The sequence below is a fragment of the Meleagris gallopavo genome, chromosome 7 (assembly GCF_905368555.1).
Source record: "Meleagris gallopavo chromosome 7, MGAL_WU_HG_1.1, whole genome shotgun sequence".
Classification (NCBI taxonomy): Eukaryota; Metazoa; Chordata; class Aves; order Galliformes; family Phasianidae; genus Meleagris; species Meleagris gallopavo.
The window spans coordinates 25752084-25767673 of NC_139410.1; the positions used below are offsets into that span (position 1 = coordinate 25752084).

The 15590-nt window shown below is 45.8% G+C and overlaps 1 protein-coding gene across 3 annotated transcripts in view; it reads right to left on the minus strand.

The window, feature by feature from the left end:
- The window catches only part of LOC100546146 (uncharacterized), a 44900-nt gene extending 29579 nt beyond the window's left edge, over nt 1-15321 (minus strand). For 2 of the 3 annotated variants that reach the window (XR_014884481.1, XM_085228459.1), the window contains exon 1: nt 15100-15321. The gene's annotated coding sequence lies outside the window, so the exon portion shown is untranslated. Of the gene's footprint in view, nt 1-2893; nt 3024-15099 lie in introns of those variants that run through there. The other variant, XM_085228460.1, reaches the window with a different exon arrangement.
- Between the last annotated feature and the right edge of the window lie 269 nt (nt 15322-15590).

Below are 15590 nucleotides of genomic sequence, written 5' to 3' on the forward strand. Positions count from 1 at the left end.
TACACGTTCATCACATCATAAGTAGCTTACTGACAATGTTTATATATCATCACCATCAAAAAACAAATTCTATGACTGATCAATATCAGCAAACATGCTCATGCTCTAAGGATGCTCCTAACCACACATATATATATTTTAACTTCTTAGTATTGCTAATGGACTTTGTCTTTTTGGTGCTCCACTACTTGATACTCCAAAAGTTGATGGGAGACAAGATTTGCCCCTCTGTTTTAAGTCAGCTGCAAGAAAATGGGTTTGTTTGCTTGAACACACTAGATAACTGCATCTTCTTGCAGTGTGGGTCAGCCAATACACATGTAAGATGCTGAAGAAAAGTAAGAATGAACATAGCAATTCTGCAGTTCTTTCTAAGCAAGTGAAGGAGAAGATAAGGACATTAAGCCAGACCCCTCATCCTGCACCATGGATCTCAGGTACTGGCTGTGTCACATAGCCCCATGGTGCTAAGCGTAAAGGAGACACAGAACCGGTGTCAAGACACCCTGTGGGCCTTCCAAGGCCACTGCCTTGCTGCAGGTTCTGAAGCTGGCTGCTCCCAACCAGCTCTGAGCTCTGCATTTCCCTAGCAATAAGAGACATCATGACTTTCTTCCCGTTCTGCAAAATGTTCCAAGTATCTCATGAAGATTGCTATATATAAAATATTTTTTTTTTTGCAACTGGGGGAAAAAAAGAAATAAGACACAGATCATGGTAGCTGACAGAAGTCCCTGACTGCTAATTGAAATTATCAAGGCAGGACTAAGCTGATCCAGGAGCAGCAACATGGCTGAGCTGCAGGCAAACAACCAGATTTCTTCTAATAACTAATTTGGCTCCTACACAGCACTGAAGTCTGAAGCCTTTGCAGTTGTCTCCAAGTACTGATACCTACCCAAAGCTGAACACTCTACAGCAGGGAGAGACAGAACCACACTACAGTTGGGTGGTATCAATCAAAAAAGAGGACATACTGCCTATGCAGATACCCAATCACTCCTAGTAAGTAGATCTGAAGCCTTCACAAATTCCTTTTTTAAGAAGTGCCCTGAGAAGATGGTGCCTTATGCTACAGCCAATATGATGGTAAAAGTCTCATACAACACAGCTCCTCAGAAAGTGATTTAACCTCAGCTTCACAAATACTGTCTGTCAAGAATTTCTGCATGTAGCTATAACACCTCTGAAAGTTTAATTACTTTCAAGTAAGACAAAATGAGCTATGTGACCTTTCCCACCCCAGAATCCTGTAGGTCAGCATTATTTAAGACAACTGGGAGCCTGAAAAGCTAAACATTAGTGTTGGCAGATGAACAGATGGATGGATTACTGCCAGCACAATCCATCTTCCCACTTGCCTCCATAGGACTGGGTGACATTCAAAGCTAACTACTTCCCTATGCAAAGAGAAATGCATGCAGTGCAATGAGCAGGCTTTAAAAAGGACTCATCAGCTGGCAGGACCAGTAGCAAAATGCTTTATGGCTGCTATTTAATGTTGCAGGCGAGGCTATAAACAAGAGACATCAGGCTGTGACAAAAATGGGTACTGTAATGACTGCAGTGGATTTGCTATAAAGAAACTCCCTAGCAAGTTGCAAAAATCTGTCAGGATTCTGTCACTTTTCCTCTGTATATAAACGCCCTAAATGTAATTAACCTTTTAATCAGAGCAGATAAAATCATGTGTTATCATCGAAAGGGATACTATCTACAGTTTCAGGAAAAATTTTCAACTGCTTGGATTTTTTTTTTTTTTCCTTGGGATTCCAATATTAAATCATCCAACCACTGAAAAAATAAAAAAGAGCAAAGTCCATTTTGTAGATTTATCATGACGTGGTAATGTGACTGTACAGACATCAGCTAGCCTGGAAGTTACCAGGCAGACTCAGTTCAGAGCCAGCTCACATAGCTGATTCTAACACGTACATTTGTGCCTTTAACACCCTAAAGGACAGTCACATTGCTGACTGCCCTGCAGTACCACCCAAATCACAACGTATGTTGTGGCTATCGTTTCTGCAAGGGGTGAAGTCTTCAGGACTTACTATACAGGCTGGCAAACAACAGCACTGTTGATCAAGTCAGGCAGAGCAGCCAAGTGCAGACAAAGTCTGGTCCTGGGATCCAGGTGAACAGAGCTTCCTGTAACATGGAGCATCTAGCTTCACTGAACTTGCCTATATAATTGAAACCAAAAACGCACTCATTTCCATTTACTATTGCCCATATGCCACTGCTAAATATACTTAGGTATTAGCATTTATGTGACATTCAGTACAAAATCCATATGGCTCTTTTCAGCAAGCAGCAATAGTAAGAAGGGGGAAGTGCAAAGATTCTGGAGATAGAACCTGCAAAGCTCCTTCTAAGCACCATGAAATGCTCATTGCATTTTAGAGACAGTTGTGGGGCCTATTCTGCTCTTCCTGTGTGGGCACAGTAGGATTGCACCCCTTGCCCAAGGCTGCTGCCCAACCTGCCTTGCTGCCAGTTCCCACCTCAGCCTCCTCACCAGGGACGTTCCTCTCGCTGCTCCCTGGCATGGAGTTTTCTGAGTCCTCGGATTTGGAGTGCTACTTCCCCAGGTTAAATAGAAGAAAGAAATGTTTATAATGGAAAAAAGAACAGAAAACCAAGAGTTTTCATATGCCCAATGCCCATGCAGCAAGCACTGCCAGATGACCTTCCAGGACGGATATAGGAGTAAAGCAACTCAAGACTGGCGTCAGCGGCCTTTCTGACTTCCGAGTGGCAAACAACACAAAGGAAATCCTTTGAAGGTTAAGGATTTGCTTTAGTAGATAAAGTGCAAAAGTGTTTGCTATCACTGTCTAAATCACAGAAAAATAGGGCAGGTAATTAACTGCTTCTGGGTACTGCTTACCTTAGCCATCAAGCCCGTTAAACATTCACATCCACAAAGACAAAAGCTGTGTGCCTGCCAGAGCCTGCAGTCAGATCAGTGAGCCAGGGCCTCCAGTCCTATAGATGATGGGATCTGAACTTCAAAACTTGTTGTATCCTTTATGGGCACTTGCTGTGTTAGATTTAATGTTGACAGATAGCGAGGAATTGATCACAGAATTAAAAACATAACTGGTTGCTTAGTTACCAATGATCTGCACGCAGTTATGTTTGCTGTGTGCAAACAGCCCAGTACAAACCAATTACCCATCATTACAACTCTGAAAACGCTGCTTTCAGAGAGCTGAAAACAACCATGTGCCAGATCGTAAAGGAGCATTAAGCAGAAAAATCAAAATTATAATTGAAAGTTTGGGTTTGGTTTGTTTGGCTTTTTTGCTAAGTTTTCAAATAGGCACTCTGTGACTGAGCATAATAAATACATTGGCTTGGGAAAAAACAATAGTGTTCTTGTTTATTAGGAAAGTGAAAGCAGGTGTGGTACACTGGGGAAAACAGAAAGTAGTGAATTAAAACGATAAGCTAAGAATTGTGCAAAACTGATAAGGGGGAAAAAAAAAAGGGAGGAAAGAAAAAGCTGCAGGATTAATGATAGCATGAAGCAGCTGAAATCTGTTGGGTCCTAAAAGCAGCACAGTCTCATTCCCACAATGCAGTGGAACAACAGACAGCAGCAGTGCCCTGAATGTAGAGTGAGTAGCAGCTCCCTCTGCCAGCTGCTCAGCACTAACTGCCCTGGCAGCTCTGTAAAATTGATCTGAGATGATTAACGTTCTTGCTTCACTACTAAACATGAGATTAGTGGCCTTAGACTTGGGTCACTTTGGAAGATAACATAAGAGCAGTGCATTCCTGTTAGCTGGGAACAGAAGCTAGACCACACAGCAGACTACAGGTGCCTGATTTCATGGCGAAGATCTGTAGCGCCCAGAATAATCTCGTGGGGGCACTGATGAGTAGTGGAAATGGGTATGACGTGGAGAACAGAGTCCAACCTCCATGTGAGGCAGATGAGAAGAGCCAGCAGGTGCAATAATTAGAGATCTGCAGATATCCTCTCCACATCTTAAAACACAAATATATGGATATTGCTATTTAGCAAACTGTGAGGGGAGACACTTTGATTTCTCACTATTAGATGCTGTTCTTTCATGCTCCATCCACAAAGATTGAACAATTAAAACTCCCCTAACCATGACCTTCCTTTAGCAAGGTCTGTCCTTCATTTATCAATCAAAGTCTTAGTGCCAGGTCTGTGGATAAGCCACTATACTTGAATGCATTATTAGCAGCATATTCATGACCAATGAACCACTGGCAAGTTAGGTACTCATGGGCTAATCCATGGACCAATTCATCACCATGGCCAGCACTGCTTGTGTCAGCCTCTTCTCCCAGCAGTTCATCTTAGCTCTCCTAAAATATGTGATAACAAAAGCAGCTACAGAGATTTCTGCCTTCCTTAAAAACATTCTAAAGTGCAGCTAGGCTACATCTGATCACGTCCTTACAGCAACTTAAGCTCTCTGAAGATATGAACAGTCGGGGCAGGTGCAACAACTGTAGAAATGGGTTTGGAGTGAACTCTCTTCTTCTCTCTGACAAAATCTGCACTGTCCTAAATTCAAGAAGGATAAGTGCCCCAGGTGCAAATCCTTTCCAAGACCTGTGCTGGAGAAATCCTCTGATCTATGTAATGCACAGTTTTTACGAGAAGGAGAGAAAGGATGAACTAGTTCAATCTTGCTTCTTAATGCAACACAGTACCATATGGAAAAAGTAAATTCTACTGGTGACAAACAATTTTTTGCCTTTAACTCCATCATGAGATTGATTCTTTTTTCAGCAAGGAAAGTGGAAACAAACAAAAGGTGGAGTAATTTTGAGGTTGATAGCCCATGAACAGAAACAAGAATGTTTCTGCACACTGAAAGATGTACAGAAACTGCCAACACTGCTTCAGTGTCAGAAAGCGTTTTCTGTTGTTGAGCTTGAGCAGAAACACAGGGAAAGATAGGCTACAAGAGTCACCAAATTAGCTTCCATGTTGCTGTGGCAGCTATTACATCATGCTGAGGTTTATCAGCAGCCCGGACAGGATTCGTGCATGGCACTGAGATGCCACTAGCATACGCACCAGCAGTACCAGATTGATCCACGTAGATGTTTACTAAATAGACTGGTTCATAAATGCTACAGTCTGCCCACTCTGGAGAAATATTAGAGACCTGGTAACAATTTCAGGAGAACGAGTCTGTACAAAAGATGGAAAGTGCCTATTAGCTTCTGCCGAGTCCAGGCCATCTGTCTGAAGGGTTACTCTCAGTTCCAGAGGTCAGCAGTTAGCAGCTGAGTCCACTTCTGTACATGCAGAGGAACCTTCCCTATGTAAGGACACAGCTTTGGGATGCCACAAGAGACAGGGGAGTTCTGTTGCCTCTGCTGACTGCTGTAGATCTGCCCCAAATTAGCACTGTTTGCTACTAATCTCATTAACAATAAAGGCCCTCAGGTAAGTAAACCTGGACACAATGAAAAAGGCCCGAAGAAATAATGGGCTTACCTTATCATACTCCAGTTGGCAGCACTGTCTAGAACATGGTGGAAAATTTGAGCTATTAAAATTAATGAAGGAACTGGCTATTCTTGAATAATTCATTACATATCAGCTGCTGCTGAGGTAATAGCAGCTCAGTGAGATCCTCTTTAGCACCTCACAGCGCCTAAAAATCTTTAGCTAAAATAAAATTGAAGATTGGCTAGTTAAAGGTTGAAGGGCTTTCTCTGTGTGAGGCAAGAGGCCCCGATTCCCATCACTGAGGTCATCCAGCTGCCATCTATGAAAATAGCCAAGGTTTCTCAAATGGAAGACACCCAACTGACACCACGGATTGTTACCAGTACACGAACCATTCTGCCTCAGCCATCAACTTTTGCAGAACATAACAGTTCTATATTTCACAATTCTTTCCAAAAAGCAATCTTAGATTTTTATATTTATCATAAGCTAAGGATATCTGAAGATAATGACCAGAATATCAAGTCAATATGTTTGAAAATGCATTATTTGGTCATGCAAAGAAGTAGGCAGCGCACAGAGATCTTAAAGTATAATGTCTGCTGCTGCTAAGGGCTTTCATTACTACAGGAATCAAATTGCCCACATCTGGGCAACGACAGAGCTGGATTTTGGAAGCATGTCAGTAGACCTAGAAAATGGTTAAATGGTTACTCTTATGCCACTTGTTGAAACAAGGACTCTTTTTCACCTATGCTGGTAAGTGGTAAAACCTTCAGTAAATGTCTAAAAGCAGCAGGAAAAAATCAGGCACAGTAATTAGACCAAAAAATAACCCCACACATTTCTCTTCCTCTATTTCCTCCTTACGCAGAATAGAAGAATTAATAAAGTTAATAAAGAAAGAGAAAAAGGATAAATGCAGTGAACACCCTCCTGCCTTTCAGCTGTTGGTATAAGGAATGCTAAGGCAGTCACGAAACCCTTCACTAGCCACAGATGAAGACCCTGTCAGAAGTCCAGAACTTTCTCTCTTCCCAACAATCTTGCAGCAGTACTGATCTCAGCTCTAGTTAGCACTGCCTTCCTTTGTCCACCACCAGAATTTGTGATTCAGTGATGGTACAGCAGCTCTGAATCATATTCAGATAGACAAGAAGGCCTTTAGCTCAAGACCCCAATGAACAGGGAGAGATCTCTATGCCTGCTAATTGCCACAAGTCAGATTTTATTTCCAGGTGCCATTCTTGTTTCAGCCAAAGCAAATGATTTTGCTCAGGCCTCAGTGACTGAAATATTTTGGTAGAAGTACTCCAATGTCAGCAGCTGACACCCTGAGACATTTGACCTAGCTCTGTGAGATAAGACCACCAATGTCTCCTCTTTCCACTCCTCTCCAAAAATACTGCATCATCAATCACTTGTGAGATTAAAGCCTACCCCCTTTGCCTGGAAGCAAAGGCAGCACTTTCTTTTCCAGCTGTCTCCTCTCTGTGGGAGGTCACACTGATTTACACCCCTGAGCTTTTTGTGGACATGGGCAAAGATAATTTGGAGAAGCCACAAAGTGATATTGCAACTTCTCACCCTGGTGCACAGATGAAGCAATTACTGTAGTGCTTACAGTTGCAGGGTGGGAGGTGCAGTGAAGGTTGTATCTGGTAACATGAGACCCGAGGTCTGATCCTTGATTTCCTCATATCCATGAGACACTCCAATCCCTATCTTTCAACTCTGACATCTGTAAAAGACAGTTAACAAAGCAAACCTGCCAGCACCTATGAAACCAGACCCTTCCTCTCCTCAAGGTGCTTGAGTATCAAGGAAGCAGTGTACTCTAACTATCTGAATTAATTGAACACTGGGACCTCTGTTCCAGTAGAATGGAATGGACTTTCAAAGAAAGTTTTCTGAACTCTTAAAAGTTTTCTTCTCACATTGCCACCCTAACTTGTGAGACAACAATTGCTACATGGCTGCTTTGCTTTCTTCCTTGAGGAGACCAGCAGGCATTGAATCATAGAATCACAAGGTTGGAAACAACCTATAAGATCATCTAGTCCAACCGTTTTCTCGTTACCATTGCTACCACAATTTGACTGCATTTTCTCCAAGCAAGACATCATCTCTGAGATATGATCTCATGATAATGCTGTGAGGAGTTGAAGTTTGGAGCTGGGAGTAAAGAATTTCACCATTAAAGGAATAAATAAAGCATCATTGCAGAAAATGGCAAAGAAGTCTCGAAGATAAACTATTTCCTTCAAGTGATTCTGTGAATGAAGTAGAGAAGCAAGTGTTTCACTATTTCCAAAACAGTCCTATTTTTTTTCAGGACAACATTAGAAGTACACTTCAGCAGAGAGACAGTTTTGGAGAAGGGTGTCTCCCTAAGGTGCTGATGTATGCCAGTTTCTCACTGTGCCTCAGTTTTCCTGCCTATTGCTATTTCCCAGTCTTCCAAAAGTGCTTTCCTAAGCTGTTGCTTTCTCTGAAGAAACTGGTAACAGCAGCTCCTCACTGTTAAGGGGTCACTGTGAGTAGTGCTGGCAGATAGGCACAGGATAGCACTGGAAGCAAAGGAAAACAGAGACAGATAGAAAATGGACGCTTTGATGATGCTACAGATAAGTAACACACAGCAATGTTTGAAAACACAAGTTCTGCAAGATGGAGATAACGGAGGCAGGACCAGATCAGCTCAGATAAATCTGAAGCTTCCTTGCAGCTACTGCAGCCATACTAATGTACACTAAATGAAGATGAGGCTCAACTGTTTTGCTGTTAATTGCCTGGCTGCTCTAATTGGATATGGGCTTCTAAGCCCTAAAGTAAGCTGTGTGAAAAGACAAACCAGTACTTAAATCTCATCTCCTTTATCGTGGCTTGCCCAGTGCTGTGTGGTCAGCACATACGTTCCTGTGCATTAGAACTGTCTAATGCATCTGAAGTTATTGTCCAGATTCTCTGAATTGAGGCAAAGTTACTCTGGCCTGAGCTCAGTTCCTGCTCCAGGGAACGCCCCCAGGCACCAATAACCATCATCAAGAATCAGGTAATAACCACTGAACTGCTGCAAACTCAGCAGTGCAATGACTGCCCTGAGATACCCAATGGCCTGTGATGATACGACACTGGCATCACTCATTCAGTGCAGTGTTCCCCTGGACTTGGGGAGGGACACACTGGTCTCACATGGCAGTAACTGAAAAACCAGTTACTACAATGCAGTGTTTTGAACCAGAAGATGATGAGCTCAGCTCCCTAAAATTGCACACAAAATTTACCATTTACAAATGGTAAAAACACACTGGGTCCCCTGCTGCCATGCCAAGGGGCTAGCACAGAAGGGGATACAGTCAGGCTACTCTTTCCACTCACTGCACAAGGATACCTCCCTTTATCCTTTGGTTCTCTACTAGCCAAGAGTGGACAGAAAACATTCCCTTTTCTGAGCACTGCTCTCCCCTCATCTAAACTGGTGGAGCCCATCAACCAAGCTTGCCGCATGAGGACCAGAGCTGGCCACTGCCTTGCAAAGGGCTTCCCAGGAAGCTGTGTGTTGGAGGAACTCTGCTAGAGAACACCAGCCTGCAGCTCTCCTCCCACCTTGCAACATGATGATAATTCCCCTCAGTGAGGCTCTCTTCTGTGCGCCAGGAGCAGGCTCATCTCCATCAATCCACAAACCTTCACACAGAGTAAATGGAGCAGAAAGGAAGCTGGACTGTTGCATTTAAAGAAACACTGTTACAGACCTGATTTTAGCCTTAGTTACCAATGTAAATAACCCAACCAGAAGCAAGCAGAGGTACCTGCTTGGCTTTCGCTGCTGCTAGGTAGCCAAAGAGCAAGGAAGACACCACACAGAGCTACCAAGGGACACTACAATGAGACTGGCAACTTGTTTGAGCAATTAATCACATCACAAGGCAAGATGAATCAATAATATGTATCGAGCTGGGAAAGTTAATCTGCATCCAGAGCATCATAACAAATTAAAAGGAAATAAAATCAGTACAATTCCACTGGCTCTCATTACTTTCACAGTGGAGAGTAATTAAAATCCATAGGCCAAATTCAATGCTAGAAGAACTCTTCTTCTGAAGCTGGAGGCACTGTCCAAGGGCATTGCTTTCTCCCACTGCTAACTGTGTGTTTCAAACAGCAACAGAGTAAGCAGGCAACCACATTAGAAGCGAGGCACCCTGCTCCTTGCCCTTCCCTCATGTGCAGTCATGTCGCCCTCACTGCCTTGGTGCCTGATGGGTCTGAACCTCAAAAGCTCCAGGCACTTGTATGCAGGGTTCCTACTCTGATGACAAGGCCTTCCCAAGCTGATACAAAACCAGCATTCATCAGCCCTAACCCCTGTCTTGCCTCTTCCCTGCTCCCACTGAGCTGTGCTCTCTCATCCCCACTGCTGAATACAGCCATTCCTGCTATACCCCCTCTTCCTTGCTACAAAAAATTCCTTTCCCCACCACAGAGCAGGGAGCTTCTTAAGCCATCTGGTACAAAAAAAAAAAATAATGGAAGGGACAGTTAATGCAGCTGCAGGCTATGCGAGTGTCTGTGGCTGTTTCTGGGCAGGCCTACCTGTCATATTGATTTGCTTCATGCTACTGCTAGAGCAATGAAAAGCCTGAGGTATGCACTGACAGCCGGGATAGCTGTTGCAGGGTTATTACTTCCCCTATTTGCATGTGACCAGAGATAGCACAATAGTTTATAGGAGCAATGACTGTGACCCTTGCAGACTTGCTGTATGGCAATTAGGTAAGACAGAACCTGGAAAAAAGGGGAGAAGATCTTCTCTGAAAGATGCAGCTGGCTGTGGAAGCACTGTGGTATTAGCACACCTGGTTCTGAGAGCCTGGAGTGGGATGTCAGTCCTTCCCAGCACCAAGACTCAAAGAAGCTATGCATCCCAACCTTCAAAAGCTTATCAGCTCGGGGTTGCTTATCAGCAAGGGAAGCTTCCATGGCTTACTCTTTCCTCTTCCACAAACAGATTTGCTTTTCTTTCTTTTTTCACCTGTGACTCTGGCTGCTGTTTGTTCACAGCGATGCTCTCAGACCTTTCAGCAAAGCTGTGCTAACAACTTGTGAGGTCTCCCCACTGCAAGTATGTCTTCTCCAAGCATAAGGCCCTGATTTCCAAAACCACGTTGCACCCTCCAAGCAGGAAGCCACACTGTGGCTCACAGACAAGTTATCTTACACTGCAGAAACCTGAATCCTGATTGCCCACAGAGAACAAAGCTGTTGCAAAAGCTGCGGTAGAAAATGGGGCACATGAGTGCAAAACAGTTAAGTACCACAAACCAGGCTTCCTGAGGGAGCACTGCAAGATCTTCCTTAATTGAGAGGTCTCCATTCAGCTCAGGCCTGAGGTTTTTCCAGGTTAAACTACCACAGCAGTGAAACTGTATTGATCCTTTACAAGAAGCTGCCTCCTACTGCAAAGAGGAATATGATCGTAGCACAGCTGCAGTACTATATGTAACAGAGATTAAAACAAAAACTTGGTTAATTACAAATGGGACTCTAGGTTAAACGTGAAATCTCCTGTCTCTAGCAGCATGCAATGCTGTCAGAAAACTGGTTTGAATTTAGCTTAGGTTCTCTGACCTGGTATGCCCAAGGATAGAGATGCCCTTGTCCTGTCTAAAGAATCTTCTCTCTACCTTACTCAGAAGGGAATTGAGCACTTCAGCTGTCCATATGCATGTATTTAGGGTAGAGAAACACCAAGATCAAGAAAATCTCTTGGCAGACTCTCCACTCAGCACCACTTCTTTTGCATGCTTGCTCCAAAGCCACCTCCTCTGCATCTTGTGTTCTGAGCTGAGAACAATGTTGGAAAAGGAAAGCGTCTGTTGCTCCAAGCACCTAACAAACGCTGCCTGTGGAAGGCTCTGTGCTCCTGACCGCAGGATGGGGGAACTAAAACCACTTCTGATCAGCTATACCAAGCACTGATTCCCTGCTAGTCCAGAGGACTCTGCTTCAATTCAGCATCGGCTGCCATTGCTACTAGTCTGCCCACATCACACTTCAAACTGCTGCTTTCCCTCTTGATCTCTGTGCAAGGTGGATTTACCAAGCAAGGGCCTCAAGATGAGCAAGGACTCACTCAGAGGAATGGTAGGCAAGTTCTCCCTGAGGCAAGGCTACAAAGTCAGCAGATAAATCTGTCACAGCAGCTCTGCCTACCTAACATGCATCACTTCTGTGCATGGTCTAAACAGAGCTGTCTCCTCACATCTGATGTCCTTTACTCCCTTCTTCCTGTGGGAAGAAGCTCCCATGAGTCCAGCAGAGCTCTGACAGCCTTGTGAATTACACACTTGTGGTGAAAGCCACTGTTGCCTTTCAGTCACTGAGTGCCTTCCTCGCCATGCCTCCAGAAACAGTCAGACTGCTCCATCACAAACAAATGAGCTCTGACTGGGCGCTGCCATCACTGACTGGAACAGCACTAGGACTGCACCTACAACCAGCACGGTGCCTGGCTGCTCCTGCAGGCACTAACAAAGAACCAAGAGTGTAAACTGCCACTGGCATCTGCTGAAGCTTCATATCCCAAAGGAAAAAATATTTTTGCTTACATGTATCTTTTAGCATTTTAACAGCAGCAGAGGCAAGGGTGTAACACTCTCTCTAGCTAACAGCACTTGCAAAACACAAAGTCATGATCAATTCATAAGAACGCACTGCTGCTTTTTGGCTTCCTGTGTAGAAGAGGGGATAGAGACGGATTTCAAAAGCATCTTTAGTTCTTTCCTGGAAAGAAGTCTTTCCAGGCACTACTTAATTCCCAATTAGGTTATTTCTAGAAGATGAGGGGATTCTAAGAAAGTCCACAGGGGTCTCCAAGTTGCTCCATGGCTTAACAAATAACTTACGATGGTTGAGTTTTGTTTTGTTTTTTTTTCCCTTTTCCCCTTGTCCTTCACCTTGAAGCAGCTGTTAGCAAAGCCAGAGAACTCCTCTTCCCCTCAGTGTATTTAATACAGTCTTGGCAAGGAACTGCACTCTGTCATCTTATGAATATGGGAATTGCTTAATTCTCCAGCTATTCTCATTACCTCATCCCGAGGGTCCCAGCTTTCCATAGCTAATTCCTGAAATCATAGGCTTTCCACTGTCCTTGCTGTCCTTGAGTAGCAAATTGCAGCACCTCACATAACCAATGCTGGTGTCTGCTGTGGGAACACAGCTTTTCCCAGGGTCCTCCCTGAGAAGGGAGGACTCTGTGGACAAGGAAACTGACCCCAGCTCCCCGGGAAGTTCCCAGAGCTGCTCACCTTTTGTCGCTGTAAAGAGGGTTTGAAAACACCCAGCGCTGCAGCATGCTGCAGTGGCTCAGGACTGGCTGAATGGCTCTGAAAGCTGGGAGCAGTAAAACACAATCTGCTGGCAGCAGAGGAGAATCCTTTCCTCTGTTCCCAAAAGCTGCCAAGCTCCCTGCCACCTTCCCCCTCCTGTGAGTCCCACAATGCCCCCCCCTTGTCACATACCTTCTCAGTCCACCTTCCTTCTCTCCATCCATGCATCTGTTTTGTGCCCCCTCATTATTTCTCCTAGAATCACTGATGCTACCAGCCTTCTCCATCCTCCCAAGACTCAAAGCGAAAGATGTTCCTGTGCTGCAAGGTGCTAATGGCTGCCAGGAACCAGCTGTTAGGGCCATTGCGAACTGCCAAGCAGATGGAAGCTGAGCTCATTATGAAGCAGGGACTGTGAAACTCACAGAAACTCTGGCCAGAGGAGCCTAGTTTATTCTCAGAGACAAATAGGTGCATCCTTCGCATGCCATCATGTGACAGGTGAGCCACTAAGCTGCAGACAGCTTTACAGCCCTGCTGAAGGACCACATGCTAAGCCTTCTCATCTCACAAACACCCATGAGTGCTGCTGCCAAGCTGCTCTGGACAAACAGAACGTGCTCGTGCACTGCAGTGGCAGCTAGGGAAAACCTAATGCGGTCTCAAGGGACAGATTCCTGCAGGGCACAAGCAGGCAGGGGCTCTTATCAGAGGCAAGGACATACCTACTGCAGCACAGGTTACTGAGCCCAGACTGTGGCAAGGTAGAAAGAAACACAAGTTCTTCCTTTTTTCTTTTGTGACACAGGATTTTTTTGTTTTGTTTTTTGGCCCAGAGTTTACCAAAACAGTAACTGCATCAATGTTAAATAAAAAATAGATTATATCTTCCAGCAGCTCATTCTTCATGGTTCAAAACTAACCCTTATGGAAGTAGCAGAAGGAATCACCTTGGAAGTCCGTGGTTTTGTAACTAGAACCTCCCTTCCAATTAGTCATATTATAGGGCAGTAAATACAATAGTTCCATCAATAGTATGGAACAGTCATGCTACATTTGTATTAACATAAATGAGTGCTAATGTGCCACAGAGCTAATCTGATATGACAGTAATTGGCCAATGCCCAGCAATGGAGGCCTGAAGCTATGCTCGTTCCCTCTTCTCTGCAAGAACTGTTCCTCCAAAACACCAGAAAGGAAACAAATTGTGACACCGCATTGTGTCTGCCAGTGGGAAGCAATGCCCCTTGGTACTGCAGCACTGCAGTGCTTGGCCTCTTGTTTCTCAAGGGTGCTTGTTGTGAGAGTAGAATTTGATCTTTTACAAGGTTAAGTATTGAGAAATAAGGGTTCCCAGAACATCTCAGAAGACTCGATCTGCCCAGAGCTATGCAAACGCTGGGTGGAATGCAATCTCAAACACTGCCCATCTCCTGTCTGGACCACAAAACCAAGTGGACGGTTCTGAAAAGCAGGCCAGCGCCTTTTAGGTCACAGTCACCACTTATTTTGCTATTGGAAGTATGCCCTTGAATGCAAGGTTAGTCTTTTCAAAGAGACAGACCCTCTCCCTTTCACGAGAGAGGTTGACAAAGCCACAGCAGCTACCTGGCCGTTCTGCATTTCCTTCATCAGCATTATTTGCTGTCTGATCATACGACGTCCAACGCTGAGCCCATTCCACGCTTCTACACCCACACGCTCTAACTAACAACCACAGACCCGTGTCAATCAGGCACCAGTCTTCCCATGCTAACGACACACAAACCTTGGCAAAAACATCTCAAATCATGGCCTGGCAGAGCCCAGGGCAGCTGTGGGAGCAGTTATTGGGGATAAGAGATGACTTTATGACAAGAGGTGCAGGAACGTATCGCAGCCAGAAGCCTGAGGAGCTGCGAGATCCTCGTTTAGGCTCCGGATGCGACTTAAATCTTTGGCTTAAATCTTTTTAGCTCTCCCATCTGCTCCTCCACCTGTGAAAAGGGGACAGGAAAAGCAGCGCAACCTCTGCAGCAGGGCTCCGAGTCTCCATCGCCGTCTACGGAGCGTTCCGAGAGCCGCGAAGGAAAGCAGCCATTACCGACCCCCGGCCTTGCCCCAACACCAGCACACGGCTCTTCCCGGTGCTCTGCAGTGCCACAGCGATGAGGGAACGCAACAGAGAGCAGCGCACACAGAGATGGGAGAAGCGGGCTTCGCTGAGCGGCAGCACCCGAGCGAGGAGGGAGGGGAGCGGCCGCCCGCCTTTGTTGCGGCCCCGCCACCGCCCGCGCCCCGGAGAGAACGCGGCCCGCCCGCCGCCGTACCCACCTGCAGAGCCCGCACGCGGCGCCTCGTCTCTCGCCTTTGTTGTGCATGCCCGGCAGCGCCGAGCCCGGCCGGCTCTGCCGCCGCCGCCCGCCCCTCAGCGCCGCACGGGGCCCTGGCTTAGCCCGTCGCCACGGCAACGGCGGGCGCGCGGCAGCGCGTGCGGCGCAGGGGTCGGGTAACGGCCGCCGCGCAACGGCCCCGCCCGCCGCGCGCCCCTGGGAGAGGGAGGGGCGGGGCCGCGGCTGAGGGGAGAAGCGCGCGAGGGCGCAGCGGTGCGAAGGAAATGGTCTGTGAGAGCCGCAGCGCCCTGCCCTTGGTTCCTATGTCCGGGGAGCCCGGCTGGTAGAGGGCACGGCAGCACCCGAGCTCCCCGTGTCCGATCCAGGCTTCCATATCGATCATTTAGCGAACGATCTCCTCATTAAAGGGTTTTTCACCTGGAGGATGACCCGGTGTCTCTGTGCTAAGAGGAGAGCTTAGAGACCTATTGC